Genomic DNA, 13,951 nt, shown 5'->3' with positions numbered 1-13,951 from the left:
GAGATTCGAGATAATCAGGTTGGACACAGTCCCTGTCCCACATGGAGCTCACAGTCTTATTCCCCATTTTACAGATAAGAGAGCTGAGACCCAGAGAAGTGAAGTGTCTTGTCCAAGGTCACCCAGCAGACAAGCGGCCCGTCTCCCCCTTCTAGACTGTGAGCCCGTTGTTGGATAGGGATTGTCTCTATCTGTTGCCCAAATGTATTCTCCAAGCGCTTATTACAGTGCTCTGCACACAGTAAGCGCTCAATAAATGAATGAAAGTGGTGGAGCTGGGATTAGAACTCAGGTCCTCTGACTCCCAGGCCCAGCTTTTTCCACTAGGCCATGTTACCTCTCTTTTAGCAGTTTCCATAGTTAAAAGCCTCCCGATTTGTGCAGTTGGACACCTCTCTGAGCCGGCTCAAGCTGGGGTGTGGGCTCCTCCCTCTTCTCCTCTCCATCCTCTCCCGTCTGTCCCCCCCCCCCATCCTCAACCCCCTTTTCCCTTCTTCCAATCCCTCCCCCTGTGACAAGGCAAAATGGGGTGGCACCCAGTCTGTTTGCTCCTCGTTTCTGCTGCCATGACCAGGGCCTGGTAGGGGATTGGGCAGCTGAGGCCGGGAGGCGAATGTTTGGCTCTTGGAGTAACTGGGGAGTGGGGAGGAAGGGGGTCAAAGCAGGCCTGGCAGGCTGGGAAAAGGGGGGGGGCCTGGGTTCTAGTCTAGGCTGTGGCGTGCTGGGTGTGGCCTAGTGGGTAGAGCACAGGCCTGGGAGTCAGAAGGACCCGGGTTCTAATCCCAGGTCCACCACTTGTCTGCTATGTGACCTTGGGCAAGTTACTTCACTTCTCTGTGCCTCAATTACCTCATCTGTAAAATGGGATTGAGACTGTGAGCCCCCCAGAAGGACTGCGTCTAACCTGATTTGCTTGTATCCACCCCAGCGCTTAGTACGGTGCCTGGCACATAGTAAGTGCCTAACAAATACCATACTTATAATTATTATTATTTGGGCAAATGCACACCTGCTCTGGGCCTGTAAAACAGGGGCAACAGTCTCTCCCTGGCTGCCCCCCGGGACTCCAGTGGGATGGACCAAGGTGGGGAGAGTAAGAGAGGTAATACGGCCTGGAGGCAGGGGGTTGGGTGATATGACCTCTCTGGGTCTTCATCTGAGGAATCGAATTTTGGAGTGGAGCGGGTGTAGAGGCCCCTTACTGATTCTTCTTGCTCTTGCCTCTGGAGGAATTCGGACTCCTCCGGAATGGCAGGTCAGGAGAGACAGGGATGGGAAGAGCAGGGCCTCAATTGGCACTAGGCTTCTCGGACCCTCCTCCCAACCCAAGGGTCCCAGCCCAGGGCAGCCCCGCAGCTGGACCATGTGTCTCCCAAGGGTTTGAGCTCTGAGTGCTGCTTCCCTAATAGGAAGTAGTCTGCTTGGGAAGGCGCACTGTGAATGGAAATCTTCCTTGTCTGGGTCCTCCCCCTCCTGCCCCCTCCATGAAGGGGGTCCTCACTCCCCCCCCAACCTCTTCCTGGCCTCCTACAGCACTGCTCTCCCCTTCTCCCACGGGCCGGGTGTGCCCGGGGCAAAGACCTCGGCCGCCCATCCACCCGCCTGCCATCCTTGCCAGCCCCGGCGGGGTGGAAGAACTACCAGTGCCAATGGGTTTTTAATAACTCGGAGCCCGGAGACAATTTGTAGCGCGTTTGTCTGCCTCTTAATTAAAATTACCATTTCCTAAAAAAGTAAATAACCTGCCACTTCCCTCCCCCGGCAGAGGATCCTCTCGCAGCTTACTGCGGCGGGCACCCTTCTCTCCATGCCCACCTCCTCCCTGCACCCCCTCCCCAGCCAGAGCAGCACGGTTCGGGGATGGGATTCTGGCTTCCCTCCAGCTCCTGCTCTGCATCGCTTTAAGAAAATAAATTGATAAAAGAATCATTAGTCTCAGCAGGGATTGAGGCGGGGTGGGGATAGGAGGGCTGTGAGGCTGTGAGGTCAGGAATGCTCTTTATTTCCTTCTCCAAGACGGATCCACTCCGGAGCCCCACATCAGAGGATGGAGGGACACCTGGGTTCAGATCTTTTCCCCCTGGCCCCCAGCCGGGTCTCCACTGGTTCTTCCCTTTCTCTGAGGAATTCTGGGTGTGTGTTGGAGGTGTGTGTCCCCTATGCTGACCACTGCTCAGCCCTTTGAACATATCTGTAATTTATTTATTACTATTAATGTCTGTCTCCCCCTCTAATCTATAAACTCACTGTGGGCAGGGAATGTGTCGGTTATATTGTTCTGATTTATTATTATTACTATTACTACCATTATGATTATTGCTATTAGTAATCAAAGTACAGCACAGGATAAATAATAATGATGGTATTTGTTAAGCACTTACTATGTGCCAAACACTGAGATGTGCAGCAACAGCCCTTGGGGTGAGGTTTTCTACCTTGTTCTCAGGGTGATTACACCCCACCCCACCCCCTAAAGGAGTAGTTTCGTCTTGTTTTCAGCTACACCTTTCAGAAATCGTAGAGAACACCGACGTGTTATGAACTTGACTGCCACTTAGAACAGTGCTTGGCACACAGTAAGCGCTTAACAAATATCATCATCATCACTGCCTTGGTAACCAGAGGCGATCAGGCGGGGCTCCAGCTGAAATGGTTCAGAGGAAAAAGGGCAAATGCAGGACCTTGACCATTATGTTTCCACAGCTGACAGAGTGACATGATCAGAGAGGAGGGATTAATCGTAAAGAAGCAGCATGGTCTAGTGGATAGAGCACTGGGCTAGGAGTCAGAAGGGCCTAGGTTCTAATCTCGGCTCTACCACTTGTCTGCTGGGTGACCGTGGGCAAGTCACTTCACTTCTCTATGCCTCAGTTCCCTCATCTGTAAAATGGGGATTAAGACTGGGAGAGCCATGTGGGACAGGGACTGTGCTCAACATGATTAGATTGTATCCATCCCAGAGTTTAGTACAGTGCCTGGGACATAGTAAGTGCTTAACAAATACCGTTAAAAAAGGGCCTCCTGGAGGAGGTGGCTTTTCAGAAGATGTTAAAGCCTTACTTTCTCTCCCTGCTGCGTCACTTCATTCAATTGTCTTTATTGAGCGCGTACTGGGTGCGGAACACTGTATAGTAAGCTCTTGGGGGAGCACAATACACCAGTAACAAGACACATTCCCTGCCCACAACGAGTTTACAGTCCAGAGGTCGAGCAGGTCCTTACACCTTAAACACTGAGTCATTCTTACCCCACACGGTAGCTATATACATATTCTTGAACTCGGTTGCTTTCCCTCCCTGACATTTATTTTAATATCTGCCTCCCCGACTAGATGGCAAGCTCCTTGAGGGAAGGGCAGTGATCAGGGCTACTTATTCTATCGTATAATCCCGAGATCTTAGTACAACGCTCTGCACCGAGTAAGTGCTCACTAAATACCATTGTTTGATCGATTTGATCGGGCGGAAGAGTTCCAGGCAGGGGAAAGGGTGAGGACAATGGATCAGATGGGAGTATCATGAGGGAAGATCAATAAGAAAGTCTGCTAGAGAGAAGTGAAGAGGAGCAGGAGCTAGGATGTTGGGGAAAAAAGCAAATCTCCTTCAAGAGATTTTCCCTGACTAAGCCTTCAAATTCCTCATCTCCCTCTCCCTTCTGCATCATCCTTGCACTTAGATTTGTAAACTTTATTCACTCCACCCTCAACCCTTCAGCACTTATGTACCAATCTGTAATATATTTATCTATATATTCATTGTTAATCATATTTATTGAGCGCTTACTGTGGGCAGAGCAGGTTTGGAACCCAGGTCCAAGGCCGTGCTCTTGCCATTAGGCCATGGTGCTTCTCAGCAGGCAAGGAGAGGGGGTCCTTGAGGTCTAGAACTGGTGAAGGGAAGCCCTCCCTTTAGTGGCCTGGATCCACCCCCCCCCCGCATTTTAAGGGGTTTCTGCTCCAGAGATAGGCCATCCACCTTTTCCAGGCTCTGCTCATTCTGACTCAGGTTTCTCTCCCTGGTTTCACATGGCTATTTCAGTCCATTTTCTCCAAATACCCTTCCATGGACGAAGAACATCGCTCTTTACAGAGACTTCCCCAGCTTTCTCTTCTCCTGTCCACCTCTCCCTCTGGACTGTAAGTTCGCTGTGGGCAGAGAACGTGTCTACCAACTCTGTTGTACTGTACTCTGCCAAGCTCTTAGGGTTCGGCACACAGTAAGCGCTCAATAAATACTACCGATTGATCGATTGATCGTGCATCCGAGGGACACCATCCTGCCAATGCCGAGGGGTGGTGCCCAGAGAGGGGGCCTTTAGGCGTTTAGAGGGACCACCATCGCTGCCAACCTCCTCCCCACCCTCTCCTTTCTTCTGCCTTCATCCTCTCCCCGCCCCACCCCCGCTTCCTTGCTCATCGCTTCAGACAGACGAGGCACCGCGGGGGGCTCCCGTGCCAACCCTGCCACCGTCTGGAAATCTGTGAGTCACGGTGCCTGTCTGGTGGCAGAGATCCGCTGTGCGTCTGAGCTGGTGGACGGCGAAAGGGTGTGCGTGCCGGGGCTGGGTGTGTCTGGGTTTGGGGCCTCGGCAGCAGATGTGTTTGAGGGTCATTGTGTCTGTGAGGGTCAGCAAGTGTCTCTGTGTGTGTGGCGGGGGGAGTGTGTTTGTAGAAGTGTATCTGTGGAGTGGTAGGAAATCCATGTGTGTGTTCCTGTGTGTGTTGGGGGCATCTGTGTGTGTGGGGGGGGATGTGTTTGTGGGTGTGTTTGTATCTGTGGGGTGTGAGTAAATGTGTGCATGGTGGGGGGAGTGAGGGAGCCCATGGATATGTGTGTGTGTGTCTGTGCATAAGTGCCATAATAATTATGGCATTTGTTAAGCTCTATGTGCCAAGTTTGGTGGGGGTGGTGTTGGGGGTGGGGACGACTGGGGGCAATGGCCCTCACAGCAGTGTGAGCCAGACCTCGACCTTACTCATTCCAGGCCTCTGACATGACCCGAGTTTCCGGCTGGACCTGAAATGATCCAAAAGAGCAGCCTTCTGCTCGCTCTTTGGAAGCCTGTCACCTCCCTGTCCACCCCCGCGCCCTTAAAGTCCTGCCCCCTCCCTATCCACCCCACCGAAAAGTCCTGCCCCTCCAGTCCACCCCACCCTCTTAAAATCCTGGCCCCTCACAATCCACCTCCCTTTAGAATCCTGTCCCCTCTCGGTTCCACCCTCCCCTTAAAATCCTGCTCCATCTTGGTCCACCCCACTTGAAATCTTGTTCACTCCTAGTTCACCCCTCCCTCTTAAAATCCTGGCCCCTCCCGGCGCCCCTCCCTCATTTAAAATCCCATCCCCTCCAGTCCACCCCCACCCCTTAAAATCCTGTCCCCTCCCCATTAAAATCACGTGCCCCTTTTCACACCTGCACTCATAATGAAAAATGGCACTTAGTAATAATGATTACGGAACTTGTTAAGAGCTTATTATGAGCCAAACACTGTTCTAAGCACAAATTAATGAGGTTGGGCACAGTCCCTGTCCCCCATGAGGCTCACAGTCTTCATCCCTATTTCACAGCTGAGGTAACTGAGGCCCAGAGAAGCGAAGGGTCTTACCCAGAGTCACACAGCAGACAAGTGATGGAGCCAGAATTAGAACCCAGGTCCTTCTGACGACTCCCGTGCTCTATCCACTAAGCCACGGTGCTTCATTAAGCCACACTGCTTAGTGCCTTATTGTGTGCCTGTGCCTCTGTGTGTGTGTGTGTCTGTGTGTGTTTGTGTGCATTGGAGAGTGCTCTGCCCTTCTTCTGGCAGAAGTGATGTTCCCTGGACAGTCTCTGGCCCGTACCCCAAAGTGGGTTGGGTCCCAGGGCCCCCAGGTTGGGCCCTAAGCCCTGCTCCCTGCCTTCGGCTCCTGGGTCTCCTCCCCTGCCTCAACTGCCCCCAGTTCTTCCTGGTGTCTAACTCCCATCCTTCCTGCTGCGGCCTCAACTTGCCTCCTCCTAGTTCCTCCCAGTTCCAGCCCTTTGAGGCGCCCTGGGGCGGGGGACACCATGTGGGCCAGGTGGGGGTCTTGGCTGCTCCTCGGCTGGTGGCCACCTCCCAGCTGGCACAGGATATCTCTATTGCACACGGTGCCAGCGGGCCCTGGGCCACGTCTCCCGGGCAGGGCCAGCCTTGGGAGACGCTGCTGCCATCCGGGCAGCCGCTCGCTTCCCTGCTTCCACCCCTGATCCCCCACCCCCACCCCACCTTCTTTGGTGTCTTCTTCCTCCCTTCTTCTCCCCTCCCCAAGTTTGCCTGCTGCTGTCTCTAAACTTCTCCAATCAATCAGTCAATCATCTTTATTAAAAATAATAATAATTATTATTATTATTATGGTATTCGTTAGCACTTACTATGTGCCAGGTAGCACTGGAGTGGATACAAGCAAATCAGGTTGGCTCCATGTCCTACATGGGGCTCACAGTCTTAATCCTCATTTTACAGATGAGGTAACTGAGGCACAGGGAAGCAGAGTGACTTCCCCAAGGCCACACGGCAGAAAAATGGCAGAGCCGGAATTAGAACCCATGACTTTCTGACCCCATGCCCCTGTTCTATCCGCTACATCATGCTCCTTTATTCATTCATTCATTCAATCGTATTTATTGAGCGCTTACTGTGTGCAGAGCACTATACTAGAGAAGCAGCATGGCTCAGTGGAAAGAGCCTGGGCTTGGGAGTCAGAGGTCATGGGTCCTAAATCCGGCTCTGTCACTTGTCAGTTGTGTGACTTCGGGCAAGTCACTTAACTTCTCTGTGCCTCAGTTACCTCATCTGGAAAATGGGGATGAAGACTGTGAGCCCCATGTGGGGCAACCTGATTACCTGCATCTCCCCCAGCGTTTAGAACAGTACTTGGCACATAATAAGTGCTTAACAAATGCCATCATCATCATTACTATTATTATTATTACAATACAACAATAAATAGACACATTCCCTGCCCACAATGAGCTTACAGTCTAGAAGGACAGAAACCCATTCTGGAGGCTTTGGAGAGACAGACGGAGATTCACAGGATGTTAGAGACAGAGACACAGAAACAGAGAGATGGGGGGAGAGAGAGAGAGAGATGGAAAGAGACTCTGACAAAAAGAAGAGGGGAGATGCTAACTCTACTGTTCTCTTCCAAGGCCCTCGTGAGCAGGAAAAGTGTCTGTTAATTGTCGTATTCTACTCTCCCAGGCGCTTAGTACAATGCTCCGCACATAGTAAGCACTCAGTACGTACGATTGAATGAATCCAGTGTTCTACCTGCAGCAACTACTCAATAAATACCGCTGATTGACTGATTCGACAGAATGGCAATGGGACAACAGAGAGAATGAGACAGAGTGATGGAGGCAGAGACAGCCATAGGGAAAGAAAGTGAGACAGAGGAAAGAGAGGTGGAGGGAGACCAGGGGAGAATGTGGGGAGAGACAGGGGCGAGTCAGAGGTAGAGAGAGGAAGAGGGATAGTGAGGAACGGGGAGAGGACACGAGTGCGAGGGAGTGAGCTTCGAAAGCTCCGGCTTGGGTCTGCCAGGATGTGTCAGAGTTATATTAAGCTGCCTGGGCCCTGGTCTCTGGAAGAAAGTGGTGAGAGAAGAGACAGGCACTTAGCAGGGCGCTAATGAGCGGGGCCTTCATTTATCCTGTCACCGAGAAAACAGCACCAGCCCCGAGGCCTGGGCCCCATGGAAACCAGGCAGCGGGCTCCAATGGAAACCTGGCAGCGGGCGTATTAAGTTACTAACTCTCCTCTCTGTGGTCCCTTTTCATGGGACCGTGTATGTGTGTGTGTGGGGGGGGTCTTTGGACGGGGTACACGGGGGCTGGGGGATTCAGAGTGTGTTTGTTGGGTTTTCTAAACTGAGAGATGTGGTGGCAGGAGGAGGGGGCGAGGCTGAGCCGAAAAGGAAGAAGCGAAGGGAATTTTTATGGCTGAAGGCAAGTGCTTTGGACGGTGCTCTTCGGGGTAAGCTCTCATTAAGTACTATTGATTGACTGATGAGTGGAAAGGGTTTGGACTTGGTTATACAGCTGGGGTGAGGGGATTCTGGCTAGGTGGAAGACCTCAGAGAGGAGTATTTGGTTGGCTTTGGGTGGAGTTTGAGAGAATTCTAGGGGTCTCTCTTCAGCCCAGGCCCCTCTGGGGGTGGGGGGCAGAGGTCTCTCAGCAACCAGAGTCCCTCGAGGGATCTCTCTAAAGTCTAGCTCCATTTTTCTAGGGCCTCCCCATGTTGTGGTGGTGGGGGAGGCGGGCTAGGGTTTCCAGCAGCGGTTAGTAATGCGGGTCAACCTTTGTCTCTGTTAACTTACTGCCCTGGTGGAGGTCATCCTGGTCATCCCCCTGGCTACCCCTTTCTGCTCCTTTCTGATTCTCTACCTCGGGGTTTCCTGATCCCAGCCCCACGTCCCCTCCCTTCCCCTTCGCTGCCCCTCTCCCCCCAGGGGGCACAGCAGTTCCCAAAGCAGGGAACCAGGTGTTTGGCTTGTGGGACTCTGCTAATCTGCCTCTCCCCGAGGTGGCCCTTCCCAGAAGCCTGGTCCCAGAGGCAGGCTCTCCGAGCCCCGTTTCTAGGATTCGCTCTCTCGGTGACTCTCCTGAGAGGGTGGGAGATGAGGAGGAGAGGCAGAAAGAGTGGCCGTAAGAAATCTGCAGCGCCTCACCTTCCCTGAGGCCAGGGCAGTAGGAATCGATCTGAAAAGACATCGTGAGGAATCTGGGTTGGACTACAAGAAGGATTTTCCCATAGCGGTGGAGCCCGGGTCTCAGAGCCGGGTGGGAGGGAGATTCCACTGGCCTGGAGGCGGGAAGGTAAAGGAAGGTGACCTCTGAGGTCAACTGGAAACCCCAGGTCAGGCCCCTCTCCCCATAGGACCAGGTCCCTCGGAGGAGCAGCGTGGCCTAGTGGGTAGAATCCGCGTCTGGGAGTCACAAGGACCTGGTTTCTAAGCCGGGCTCCGCCACTTGTCTGCTGTGGGATCTTGGGCAAGTCACTTAACTTCTCTGCGCCTCGGTTACCTCATCTGTAACATGGAGATTAATGCTGCAGGCCCTGTGTGGGACATGGACTGTGTCCAACCTGATTACCTTGTATCTACCCCAGCGCTTAGAACAGTGCTTGGCACATAGTAAGCCCTTAACAAGGACCATTAAAAAAAAAAGTCTGGGCTGGGGAGCGGTGGGGCGAGATGAGAGACGATCACTCCCCTCATCTCTTTTCTGACCCAGAGGGTGAGGACAGTGTCTAGAGAAGCAACATGGTGTAGTGGATAGAGCACGGGTCTGGGAGTCAGAAGGTCATGGGTTCTAATCCTGACTCTGCCACTTATCTGCTGTACAGCACCTGGCACATAGGAAGCACAACAAATTTCACAATTATTACTCATTATCATTTTTACTATTATTACTATCTGTACCCCCATCCTCCCTGTGGTATAGACTCTCAGTCTGAGGCAGAGACCCCTGGGGTCCCCTATCAGGTACCGTCCCAGGGGTTGCTAGGAAATAAAGGCTGTTTTGGTTGCAGAGAGCAGCCGTGGGCCTAGGTTAGGCAGGGGATGGCGAGGAGAGGAGGGAAGGGGGAAAAGCGAAGCGAAGTGAGCCGTGGAGCGAGGGGCCCTCGGGGATTCTTCAGGAGAGGGTAGGAAGCTGGGTTGGGGGGGCCCTGTGTTCAAGCTGCCATCTCTGGAGCAGGTGAGCCCCATCCCCAAACAAAACCCTCTGATTAGATTGCGCCTCGTTTACCAGCTAAGTGGCCTTGGTTGGGTTTTAAATCTGTGCAGATCAGTTTGTGTTCTTCCTCTCTGTGAGACGCCACCGCGCTGCTGCTTCCTCACCCTCCCTTTCCGGACCCGACTCCCGCCAGCTGCTCAGAGCTCTCTCCTTCCCTCCCGCTTCCCTCCTCCCCCCAACTCACATCGTCCTCGTGTCCCGTGGGCGGAGTCCGGGGGTAATGGCGAGGGTTAGAGGGGTGGGAGTCCCTGAGTGCCTCAACACATCTTGGCCTCATCTCAGTGCTGTGTGACCTTGGGGAAATTGCTTAATCTCTCTGGGCCTTGTAAATCTGATCCAAAAATCTGGGTTCACTTCCCCATTCCCTGGAAAGGAGAAAGGCACAAGGGTTGGAGGAGGGGAGGGACTGATGGAAATCGGGCAATGGGCCCGGGCAAAATAAGGCAGCGGGCCAATGGGAAATCAGGTGATGAGTAGTAGAGATCAGGCCGTGGGCCAAGGTGAAATCAGTGAGTGGGTCTAGTAGAAATCAGGCGGTGAGGAGAGTGGTCATTTAAGGCTGGGCCCCACCCCCGGGGACCCCCACTCTGTGCAGAGGCTACGTCCCAATCAATCGATCAATCAATCATATTTATTGAGTTCTTTTCATGTGGAGAGTACTGTACTTGGGAGAGTCCAAAATAACTGAGTTGGTAGACACATTCCCTGCCTACAAGAGTCTTGTAGTCTAGAGGGAGAGACAGACATTAAAATAGACTATGGGTATGAACACAAGCTCCGTGGGGCCGAGATTGGGGTGAATAAAGTTGGGGCCCTTCCAAGGCCTGAAAACTCACATATTTTACCTCTGGGCAGTGGGATTTGGGGGGCTGATGTCTGGTCTGGCCCTCCTCCATCATCTCCCTGCTCCACCCCCCCGCCCATCCTGCCTTTGACACCCTCTTATGAGTAGCTGTTAGCCCCTCTGCACCCCATCCCCTGCCTTTATCCCTCCCTCGTCCCTCCAGCCTAGCATCTGGGCCTCTGTAGGAGCTGAGACTCTCAGATCTCCCCCATCCCAACATTTCCCTCCCCCCGCCCCCTAATCTGGGCATCAAGTGTCCAAGTGACAGGCAGGCCCGGCTCACTCGGCGCGGCATGGTGTATTAGCAATTTGGGGGGATATTAAACAGGAATGTTTACAGAGAGGCAATTGCTCGGAAAATGACTTTGGTGGCTCTGCCGTGGCGGAAAAGATGGTTTTAGGATTTTAGTAAACATGCATAGACATGCACACACCCAGTGCATACACATTCACATGCCCATATCTCACCCACCTGCGTACACACACATATGGTACACAAACATTCACAAGACCAGTTCTCTCTTTCTCTCTCTCTTTCTCTCTCTCTCTCTCACACACACACACACACACAAATACAGACAGGGGACAACACACCAGATTAAGGGCCGGGGAGGGGCTGGCATCTGTGCCCTCCGATTAATGTCACCATCGGAGGTCCTTCGAAATGCTAGACTAGAAGCAGCAAGGTGTAGAGGATAGAGCACAGGCCTGGGAGTGAGAAGGTCATGGGTTCTAATCCCGGCTCTTCCACTCGTCTGTCGTTTGACCTTGGGCAAGTCACATCAGCGTGGCTCAGTGGAAAGAGCCCGGGCTTGGAAGTCAGAGGTCATGGGTTCTAATCCCGACTCTGCCACTTGTCAGATGTGTGACTTTGGGCAAGTCTTTTAACTTCTCTGGGCCTCAGTTCCCTCATCTGTAAAATGGAGATTGAGACTGTAAGCCCCACGTGGGGCAGGGACTGTGTCCAACCCGATCTGCTTGTATCCACCCCAGCGCTTAGTACAGTGCCTGGCATATAGCTAAGCGCTTAACAAATACCATAATTATTATTATTATTATTACATCACTCCTCTGTGCCTCAGTTACCTCACTTGTAAAATGGGGATTGAGAGTGTGAGCCCCATATGGGTCAGGGACTATGTTCAAGCTGATTAAAGTGTATCCGCCCAAGTGCTTAGTACCCAAGTACTTAGTACAGCACCTGGCATATAGTGAGCGTTTAACAAATACCATTTTTAAAAAATGCCATAAAAAAGTGAGGCTTGGGAAGAGTGGAGAGGCTTAGCCGTGGAGTTGCAGGTGAAGAGCTGAAATGTAAAACGAGGAGAGTCGGGGGAGAGACTCTGTGTTTGTCCTTAGCAGTCGATGTGGGTGTCTGTGTGAGACTCTGAGGGTGTGTGTGTGTGTGAGTTTCTGTGTGTTTGGGTGGAGTGTGTGTGTGCATATACATGTATGGCCCTGGCTGGAAGTTGTAGTCCGGGATCAGGCAGGCACAGTGTTGTTTGGGGGCAGATGCGATCCCAAATGGGGACTCGGGGATTCCCACCCACCTCTGCCTCAATTCCTCTGTGTGATCAAGTCGGGGAGGGGGGGGAGTGTTTTGGCTTCCAAGACACTGCCATCCCTTCCAGTTTTGCCCTTCTACAGTTCCGTGGTGCTCCTGGCCCCCGCCTGCCGGGCGAGGAGACAAGGGTAGGGCCTGATCTCACTGGGTAATTCCCTTCCCTCCCTTCAGCGGCTCCCTGCCCCGGCCATGGAAAGGTGTATTCGGCCACGGAGGGTGGGGGTCTCTCAGAACCGGGGAGGTGGCACGGCGGGACGAGGAGGTCAGCCAACGTGTGTCCTTGGAGTTTCCGGTGCCCCGGCCACTGCCCCCACCTAGGGAAGGAGAGGGGATCTAGCACCGATGCAGCTGCAGCAAGAGGGATCGAAGGAGGTCAAGAGGAAGGACTGCCGTGGGCTGCCCTGGATTCTAGGCCGCCAGCGTCCTGTGAGAAGGGGTTCTTTCCCCACATGGGCCAAAGAGGAGAGCACCAAATTGGACATTCATTCATTCAATCGTATTTAATTGGGCAGCGAAGGGAGGGACAAGTCAGAAGGCCCATCTCATCCTGCACCCCCTCCCCTCACCCCCGATTGTTGCTGGCTCAGCAGAGGGTCTGTCGACCAGAACCAGCCGGGCGAGGGAGGAGGAGAGGCCTCAGGGTGACCTCTCTACCCCAGGTCTATCCCCACCATGGGAGACTCGGCCTCAGCAGGGTGAGGGGTTTGGTGGTCCCCAGCTTCTCCTCCTCTCTCTCAGGGTGGGAATATAAAGGGTCAAGGCCACCCCTGGAGGCCCCAGGGTAGGACTGGGGAGATCTCCACCTCTTCCCTCCCTTTCCACACCCCCCTCTGTCACACCTTCCCTAGTCTGGGACCTGAAGATGGGTGGGCCTGCAACCGAGAAGGATGGAAGGTCAGTCACCTCTCCTGGAGTCCGTCCTCTGTTCCCCCTCCTGGGAGCACCCTGCCCACTCCCCAGTTTCGGCCACTCAAATTGGGGTCACCCTTGCCGAGCGAGGAGAGATAGAGAGAGAGGGACAGAGAGAGTCTGCAGGACCGATTTCCCAATCCCCCACCCCTCTATCCCACATACCTCTCCCCAGCTGGACCCCCAGGGTGGTGGGCTGGAGTCCAGGACAAAGAGGGCCACACCCCAGTCAGTCCCTAGATGAGGGACCCCGGCAATCCCCCTCCCGCTCCCAGGCCCAGGAGGATTCAGCTTGGACAACAGAGAGTCCCTTGCCATAAACCCCCTCCCCTACTTTGTTGGTGCCTGCTAAGCTCTTGGGGGATCCAGGAGCTGGAGGGGAAGATATCTGGGGACCCCTTCTGACTTCTGGTGTCTGTGGGAGGGGAAAGGGGGAGATGGGGGGAGCTAAGAGCCGGTGTGGGGGGGGATGGATGGGAGGAGTATCTGGGCGCCATTTGTGGTGGGGAGGGGGTGTCAGTGGGGACAGGAAGTCAGGAGAGAAAAGGACATCCCTGCTGCCGCTCGCCCGCCTGCTCTCTGTCTGTCCCGCTTTGTCCGTGTCACCCCTATCCCCCTATCTGTCCAGCTTTCCGGCCCGTCTGACCTGGTGGACTGGAGAGAGGGAGGGAATGACCTCCTGGACTCTTTTCTGTCTCGTCTCCTTTTTTTCCTCCTCTTCTTATTTCTTTCCGTGCTGATTTCCCTCCGTCGTCTTCACCAGGCCTCTTCCATCCGTCTGTCTGTCTCTCCAGAACGGAGGTGGGCCCCGCCCCCAGGCTCACCCTCCTTCTCCTGCGAGTTTCTCGCTCAGAGTCCGGCATCTGGGGAAGAAA

At 53.7% G+C, this 13,951-nt stretch overlaps 1 protein-coding gene across 3 annotated transcripts in view; it reads left to right on the top strand.

Annotated features, from left to right (window-relative positions):
- Positions 1–13,951, top strand: part of SRCIN1 (SRC kinase signaling inhibitor 1) — a 66,808-nt gene that overhangs the window by 12,194 nt on the left and 40,663 nt on the right. The gene's annotated exons all lie outside the window — the stretch shown is intronic.

This window comes from Ornithorhynchus anatinus, chromosome 11 (assembly GCF_004115215.2).
Source record: "Ornithorhynchus anatinus isolate Pmale09 chromosome 11, mOrnAna1.pri.v4, whole genome shotgun sequence".
In the NCBI taxonomy this organism is placed as follows: Eukaryota; Metazoa; Chordata; class Mammalia; order Monotremata; family Ornithorhynchidae; genus Ornithorhynchus; species Ornithorhynchus anatinus.
Note: the sequence above shows the minus strand (reverse complement) of the source record. Positions and strands in the feature narration are given on the sequence as shown.